Source organism: Triticum aestivum, chromosome 1D, assembly GCF_018294505.1.
Source record: "Triticum aestivum cultivar Chinese Spring chromosome 1D, IWGSC CS RefSeq v2.1, whole genome shotgun sequence".
Lineage (NCBI taxonomy): Eukaryota > Viridiplantae > Streptophyta > Magnoliopsida > Poales > Poaceae > Triticum > Triticum aestivum.
The window spans coordinates 262673490-262682872 of NC_057796.1; positions in this window are offsets into that span (position 1 = coordinate 262673490).

The following is a 9383-nucleotide window of genomic DNA, read 5'->3' on the forward strand; positions in this document are numbered from 1 at the left end:
GATGTATCCAGATACATTTTAGAGTGTAGATTCACTCATTTTGCACCATATGTAGTCCATGGTGGAATCTATACAAAGACTTGTATTTAGGAACGGAGAGAGTACATATTAAAGAAGAACGAAAGAGGAACATGGTAAAGAAGAGCAAGCAGATTTTGGATAATAAAATGGTGGTTGCGCAGTGCCCACACATGATGAATCAGAGCGCATTAAGAATGCAACTCCCAGCTGTCTCTCGACCATTTCAGGTGGTTGGATGAAGATCCTACGTCGCCTAACCCTTCTTCTTCCTCGTCTCTGATTCTTCCCATACAGAACACCGCACGGGCCGCCGGCCGGACCACCGGCCCCCACCGCCTGTGTTCCTCCGCCACCACCGCCCCAACCCCCACCCGCGTCGAGTTTTCTTCGTTCGGCGAGGCCCCACAACCGCCCGAGCCCCTACGATCGCACCGGCGAACTCCGGTGAGCTCTGAAAAATCGACTGACCCAATTTTGAAATTTAGTCTACTGTGATTTAACTAGTGTGGAATATAAAAGGGGAAAACCATAAGCATTGGGAGTATAGTGTTGAGCGTGCCATGGCGGATCTGAAGGTGCAAACCGGACAATGGCAACTTCGCAACCAAGACAAGAAATCAGAGTAAAGCAGTGGCGATCTATTTTCTTGCTGCGATAAATAAGTTGAGCAGATACGAAAGAGTACCGCCTCTGGTGCGGCGCCGTGTACGCATCTGCTGAGAATTTGATGGTGCTGCGGTAGCGATGGCTATCGGCGGCGTGGAAGCAGATCTAGGAGGGTAGACGGTGGCGGCGGGGCGCGGTGGATGAGAAGGTCGTAGGAGCGGCGCCGACAAGGTGGACGACGGTGGGGATGAAGCGAGAGGACGGGATGCAAGGATCCCGGTCCGAAGCCGTGGATGAGAGGTCGATCTCTTGTAATGGACGGCGGCATCGGGGTATCAGCTCCGGCATGGTGGAGGAGGACGGCGGTGGATGGGGTGGCAGACGGCGGCGAACGGAGGAGGGTGGGGTGGAGAGGGTGTTTTGGCGCCCACGGAGTACGAATGGGGAAAAGGGAGGTAGAGAGGAAGGGGGGAACCATGTATTCAGGGCGCGCTTGTCTCAAATGCGAGGAAATTTACAAACTTAGCCCCCGTTTCAAATTTCTACTACATCACAGCAACATTAGTCGGTTGGGGATAGGACGGTAATCTCGCATACACCGAATATTTGCCGACGAGAGTTTGTTTTTGGCACCCACCGTGTATGAATATGAATCGGGGAGGGAGTCGATTTCGGCTGAGGACACACTATGTTTTGGCGCCCACCGTGTATGAATCCTGGTGAGAGGCGGTTACGTCACGTTTGGGTGAAATTACAAACCTACCCCTATCGAAACCTATAGAAATCCAGCAGATAGGCTTTGCGTGGCAGGGATAGGCAGTAGTGATTTCCATCTCGCAGATTTTGGTTTCGGGCGGTTACTGCGACTTTCCCCGCTTCGTTCAAATTTTGCAGAGTGCATGTTTACCGTGCCAACTCAATTCGAATCCCGTTTGTATTCAATTTTTTTTTTGGACGGGACACATTTTCAATTGGAATTACATTCTATATACATCATTTTTTTATATATACTTTCAAAAGCACAACAAAGAATTCTGCTCCTTTATATGTATAATATGATTTACAAATACAACGATCTCGAAATCTTAAGGTTGAATTCGAAAAAATTTAACCAAATTATGTTCTACTAAAAATGTATGGATCAGTAATATCTACATATTAAATAACATAGATGTGCGTGAATTCATATGAGTATGCATGTTTGATAGATCAATTTTGGTTCGAGTATGGATTACATGTATCATCATCTCGAATTCAAATATTTGAGTCCCTTTTTTGTTCACTCCTTTCACGCCCATCTCTCTCGCATGCATGCTCCTTCAGGTAGCTATCACTCTCTTTTCTCCAGCTCACCCGCACGCTCACTTCATGTTTCTCCTATCCTCGCAAACATGAGAAGTGTCACACTCTCCCTATCATTATACATTACACGGTTTTCATTATCTCTCACGTCTCTACTGTTCTCTGGTATCACTCGGTACCTAAGCTTTCTTTTTCACCGCCACACACATAGTCTCCACTCGTCTTTCACTTTGTCTTTCTCTCTATGGGATTCTCTCACACACCCTATATGTCTCTACATATGACTCATACCACTAAAATTACTCTCTCTCTCTCCCGTAGACACAACATTTGTTGCGGTCTCCTTTTCGTCTCCATCCCAGACTGACATTATTCATTTGTTTACCGATCAGACAACCCCGACTACCGTCTCCTCTCTCTCTCTCTCACAGACACACACACAACTCCTGCTTCCACTCCCCTTCCCGACTACCGTCTCTCTCTCACACACACAAAACTCTCGCTTTCGCACCCTGACTCGTATTTCTCTCACAAACATGTATCGACTAGCTAGCCTCTAGATAGGTTTATACACCCACACACTCGTGCTTCCACCATCGCATACATGTCTCTCTCCCGCTCCTTGTATCTATGTAGATTTTTCTTCCCTTCTTGAGACATGCCCTCTCGATCGTGCACACACACACTATCGCCTCATTTTAAGCTGATACCTATCGCACACACACTCCTTGTGTCTTTGTCACACATGCACTCCGCCCTCCTCCACTCTCCCTCTCTCTCACACACACATGGGATTTTTGCAACAACTAGCAAGATGCCCATGTGTTGCACGGAACATCAAGATGCATTTGTATGAGTAGTTTATCTTGTGGGGGAAAGGATGAACGAGGGAAGGCCTTATTTGCAAATGTGGAGAGGGGTGTGGGTATCTTTTTGCAAAATTGCCATAGTTTCCTTCCTATCTGTCAGATATAGATCGGACGGCCTATATTGCAGGATGGCAGGCACACGATCATCACCGACAATGCTTTTTATAAGAGTTGGGATAAAAAATAGAGTTGGTGATGATGGTGGGCCTGCCATCCTGCAATGTAGGTCGTCCGATTTATATCTGACGGATAGCAAGGAAAATATGGCAATTTACCCGCACTCTTCACCACATTTGCAGATCAGGCCTTCCCTCGTTCATCCTTTTCTCCCACAAGATCTTGATGTTCCGTGCAACACACGGGCATCTTGCTAGTAAGAGTAGAAATTAGACATATACCACTTCTCGAATCTTGAAACCAACAACATTCCTCCCTTATCTCATCAAAACCGCCAAAGGAATATATTTTGAGTGAAACATAACATATTTTTAGTGATATACGTATTTCAAAACTAGACTTTTTTTCTATCAAATCGGTGAATATGTATTAATCTACTTTGATCGTGTGGCAACGCATTGGCACATTGCTAGTAGTTATTATAATTTTTTGGACACCAGACAAACGGTGGAGTACAGATACGAAGAGAAGAGGCGCACGCACGCAGTCGGCCTCTCGCTGTCTCGCACACATGAGTGTTACGTAAAGGAGACGTTAGCAAATAAACCCTAAAACCCTAAGTGCACGATTGCTGCATTTGCGGGTACCGGGTACGTGGTGGAGCACCTTTGTAGGAATAGTCAGCTCGCGTGATAATTTGATCCGTAGGAGTTGATGGTCGGGACCACAGGTGAACGACTTGGAGCGCGGTGGCTCACGAGTTGCCACAGATCGAGTAGCCATGTTTAAACAATCGTTTTTAGTAGGGTTAAGAGTTCCGATTTTCAATGGCGCGTTATAAGTAGTAAGTAGTTTTTAGAACGATTGGTATGGAGCGAAAATGGAATTCATAGTACTACGTACCTCCTTGGCGTATGGTTGTATGGTTTTTTTTGCGGTGGAGGTTGTATGGGTTTATGTTGCGAGATGTTGAACCTGGTAGTTCTAGGGCAAATACTATGGTTTAGATTTAGATGATGGTTTTCAGTAATGAAAATCGGAAGGGGAAATCCTTCTTTGATTAAAAAAACTACTACCTCCATTCTGGTTTACTAGTCCCCATCGTACTTTGGGTCAAAGTTTGTCCACGAATTTTACTTGTAAAATGTGAATGGAAAACGAGATTTTGTTATACCCAAACAAAAAAGGACTGGAGGGAGTGATTGCTCTGACACGGACGCGACCTCTCATAGCGCAGGCATTGAACCGGCGCGCCGGCCAAGAGGGCCGCACTCGCTGCAGGCCCGGCTGAGCACGCCTCCTCGCCGCGTGCAACCAGCTTAAGACTGCCCCGCCTGCCTTCATTGAATCCGCGCGTGTGCCGGCAACACGTCCTTCCTCGAGCCGACAGGTATTTTAGAACACAAAAAATGACTAAAATATAATTAATTTACGCATGGTCTTGACTTGTTGTGCTCGCACTGGTAGCAGGAACTAGTAGAGGATTTTCTTTATTTATAAATCTCCTCACATTTTTTTGGCTTTGAAGTGAATCATGGTTGTGGACATTATGTATGAATGTGCAGATATCTCTGAACATGAGTTTGATGTGGAAGTTGAACTTGGAATGTCGGGCTTGCGCGTGAACTATACCATGTCCAATGCTTCATCTGTTATTGTTTGGAAAGCAATTGCTGTTATTACATGACCCGAAAAAAAACATTTTATGCCACATCAGTAGATGCACGGACATCACAACAGTCATGCTGACTGGATAAACATTTGAACCTAGCTATTATGAAGGAAATTTTGTATTGACAACAGTTTTAGATAGCAGGAGACGCCTAGCCTGCTCTGCCTCTGCTAGCTTATTTCTGGCTTCTTCCATCTCTTCTTTGGCTTGGGTGAAGAGAGCATCTGATTGCTCTTTTCGCTTCTTCAGGAACTCTTCTACATTCTCAAGGGCTGCTGCACGCTTTCTTTGAGCCTTTACTAATGCCACGAGGACACGAACAGCTGACTACTCCACCTGGCTTGTGTGTAATCTAGCATCATCTGGGAATTTGCACCTTGTGTCTAATCCAGCATCATTAGGGAATTGGCACCTTGTGTGTAATCCAGCCTCATTTTGGAAACATGATCTCGAGGTTGACCATACTTCCCTCCTCGCAGAAACTGCATCCTGACATGAAGTTACTTCTTTTTTAGATCAATACTCAGAGCAACCTAGATCCATTTAGTAGAAGCCAGATAAACAGAACTCGGAGAAGTGAATTCAAAAGGAAAAAAATAAAAACAGACTACAAGGTGAGAACACCCACTTCCTACATCAAGCTAAAAACGAAAGCATTAGGATGATTAAGACTCTTCTTATTACACATCGAAGAACACCACGCTTAAGAGAAACAGAAACTACAACATATACACATCGAAGAACACGAGGCTACACGAAAGTAATTGAAAGGGTGTTACTTACCAAAGCTCGTTTTACAGGTTCGGTGCAGCTCCTCTTTAACTTGCCACGCTCCTTGAAGATGTCCCGAATATCCCGTGTTTGGTCTTCATTGCTCCTATGCATGTTCGCACTCGTGGTTTTAAAATCTCAACATGGCAAGAAAAATATACTACTAGTAATACTCGCGCATCTTGTGGGCAACATTAAAGCACTCGTCTGCCATGTTAGAGCATCTCCAACAGAATCGCAATGCGCGGCGCTTTAAAAAAGCGTTTACAGTGCTGAGATCGAGAAGTAGATACTAGAGAGTAGAGGATAGTTCTCATCATAGATAGATAAAAAAAGATAATTCAACTACTCCTCGTCGTCCGACTCCTCCTCGGTGATGTCCTCCTCCGACGTCTGACTGTAGGCGTGAAGATACCGATCGTCGTCGGATTTCCAGGGCGACGCTGCTCCTAGCCTCATGTTGAATTGAGCGTCCGCTTTTCTCCTACGCTTGTCCTCGCGATAGGCGGCTCGCTCCGCCCTCCTCTTATCCCTCTCCGCCCTCCTTTGCGTGTACAACTCGCGCTCTTTGATGATGTCCTGCGGGAAGTGTTGGCGCCATAGCCCCATGGCTTCCTCGTCCATCTCGGCGATGCCGAGACGGTGCCCCCGCCTCCGGTTGTCGCGACGATCCTCGTCGGTGCTAAGCCGCGGCAGAGGCGCGAGCTCCTGCGCTCGCTCCCGCATCGGCACGTTGGGGAAGTTCAATGTTCTATGAGGCCACCGGAGGCGCCACACCGCCGCGTCGTACGCGCGGGCGGCCTCGTTGGCGATGTCGAAATTGCCGAGGCCGAGGCGCATCCCGCGGAACCGGATCTCGGCGGAGAAGCCGCCAGAGGGGTGCGCGCGGACGCCGCGGTATCCCCAAGTTTCCCGGCGACGCGGCGGCATGGTGGCGCGGCGGCGGTGAGGTGAAAAAGAGCGGGGAGAGAGCGGTGGCGAGGCACAAAGCGGGGAGAGAGCGGTGGCAAGGCACAGAGCGGTGGGAGGGCGTTGGATTTTATAAAGCGTGCCAGACGCCGCACGCCAAAACTAGCGCACGCCGGGCCGCTTTTTCCCGCGCGCGCGCGATCCTTTCCCGACGTCTCTGCTATCTCTACTCTCTTCTCTACTGTTATATTTATTTTATATTTTATATTTTATATTTATCTCTACTTCCTTTATTGTCTACGTTTTTTTCTCTATACTTTTTTTCTTGCAATATTGGCCGTCCGATTTATATCTGACAGATAGGAAGGAAACAAATGGGAATTTTGCAAAAAGATACCCATACCCCTCTCCGGATTTGCAAATAAGGCCTTCCCTCGTTCATCCTTTTCTCCCACAAGATAAACTACTCATACAAATGCATCTTGATGCGTGCAACGCATGGGCATCTTGCTAGTTCTAAAAACCTTTCCATCATTTGCCACACTACTGGTTGCAGATGAAAAACCTACCCAAGCACAGCGCGATACAGGAGCGACACACAATTACAAGCTGATATTCTGTTGGACAATGGAGGCTATAACCAATTACTTTTACGGGAACAATAGCACCCAGGAAATTTGAAGGGTGGGTATGAACAAAATTGGAACTGCACATGAACTGCTAAGTGATTCAATACACACATTACCAATCGAGGACGATAACGATGGTCGCGGCGGCCTCTGTGAGTCATGGTCGGCAACGGGAGTCAGTTCATTGTCCACGACGGTGGTACTTCTGCGCTTGGCGTCGGCTTCCGGGAAGCAGATCCGAGACCGTGGAAGACGATACCGGGGAAGAGGCTCCGTGTACGACGACGACGGTGGACCGGCTCCAGTGCGGCGTACGAGGTCGTCGATGAGGCAGATGCGCTGCGGTGGACGAGTGTGCCGATGTAAAGGGGAGGAACACGAAGGCTGCGGTGCCGTGGAGAAGTCTATTTTGCGGTGGGGATAGAAAATGGGGAGTATTCAGGTGTACTACTCTGGGTGCCGGGGTGGGGTTGGCTGGGTAGGGTGAACCTAAAGTTACAAAAACAGCCCCCTACCAAGCGTCATCCGTAGGCCTGTTCCGAAGGCTATGATGGTAACTTTCCACTGCTCGAATCAGGGTCGCGGGAGATTTTCCCGCCGACCTCAAAATTTTGTGACACTGGACTCCCCGTGTGGCGTGTTGAGTGATTCGGCTAAGCAACTAGCGAGTAGTAGTAGTAAAGTCTGCATATTAGATTTGACCGAAGTCAAACTTCCTAAAGTTTGACCAAGTTTATAGAAAAATATAAACATTTACCATAACAAATATGTATGATGTGAAAGTACATTCAATAATGAATCTAATGGTATTTATTTGTTATTGTATATGTTAATATTTTTTGTTATAAGCTTTCTGAGAGTTTACAAAACTTGACTTTGACCAATGCTAATACGCGGACTTAAATAAAAACGGAGGGAGTACACATTTGTTTTCTTAGTTTGTAGTGAACTAATCATTTGTTGAAATTGTGAAATAAATATATTAGGCTATTGACTTCGAATGTAATGGTCTATACAATTCAATAGTTACAATCATTATCGAATCCCAAGATGTATACAAGGTCTATAGTATTTCACAACATGCTCAAACTCACACACACACACACACACAAAGTAAACTAGAAGACCGTTCTCTCATGTATACACAACGTATCGACATCTGTCTATGTCTCACTCATGCATGATCATTTGCACATTCACACCTCTCTATGTCTTCACATTGCCCTTCCGACACAACACACATATGGACAGATACACACGTTCTCTCTCAGTCACACACACAAAATCAGTATTAAAAAAACTAGGGCGCACCTAAAACGTCCAAATCCAAATAAACACGAACTGGAGCTAAATTCAAATATATGGAAATATTGCAGCGTCAAGAACTTTCACAGGAAAAAAAAGTTGAGTAATATTCGAGGATTGTTTTCACACACACAAAAAGGTTCGGCGGATGTCCTTCGAGCGCGACACGGTGACGCACCATTCGATCGACCGCGCGGCCGCGGTTCACGCGCTTGCACAGGATTCCGTATCGTGGTTGTGGTACTAACTAATAAAAGCGCTGCCTAAGTCTAATGTTTACGTGTACTAGTACGGTTTTCTTTTAAGTTTGATCAACCTTATATATAAAACTAAAGTAAGCTCCCACACGCGCACTCATCAATATGCCGCCGCCGCCGTTGCGCATTCCGGTGCCCGCCTGCTCTGGCCCACAATTTCTCGCCCATCACCGCTGTGTCACCGCCATCCCTGTGCCATGAAGCCGAAGGCTCGCCCGCTCACATCGTCTGCAGTCCCTCCTCATGATGCCGCCGCGCTGCCAAGCATGCGAGCAGCTGGTGGAGTCGCGTCTATGCACGCAACGTACGAAGAGGAGGACGAGCGCGTGCTCCAGCACGCCGACGGGGAGGAACTAGCGTGTCATTGTCATCTCCGCCCGCGCGGAGGAGGCGCGCATGGTGGCTGTCGCGGTGGAAGCCGGTCGCGCGCGCGTCGAGCCCACAAACCGGGTGCGGACGCGGAATCTACCTTCGAGACCTTGAATGCCATGTGGATCCTGCAATCCGAAGGAGCAATTTGCGTCAGTCGACTCATGTGAGCCGTTTGATGCAACATAGATGGCTAGAAGGGCTTCTTCCACCTCTTCTGTCGTCTTCTTCCTTCGCTCCGTCGAACTTCTTTCACAAATCGACTGACCCAAATTATACTACTAGTACGAATGTATTAAGTACAGTAGGAACACGAAGATACGAGCAGTAGTACCAACTGCAAGAAGAACAGTAGTAAGACATAGTACTAGTACTACTGTACGTACTAAAGAGTTCAAATAAAGAGAAAGAACATAAACATAGTTCTGCTGGGGTCTCAGCACAACACACCCTTGAAAATAAACTAAGCAACTAGTCCGCTTGACACTTCAGTAGAACCAGCATGAGCGACGGCACTGCCACCTACTCGGAGTCCGAGTCCATGTCCTCGACTTCG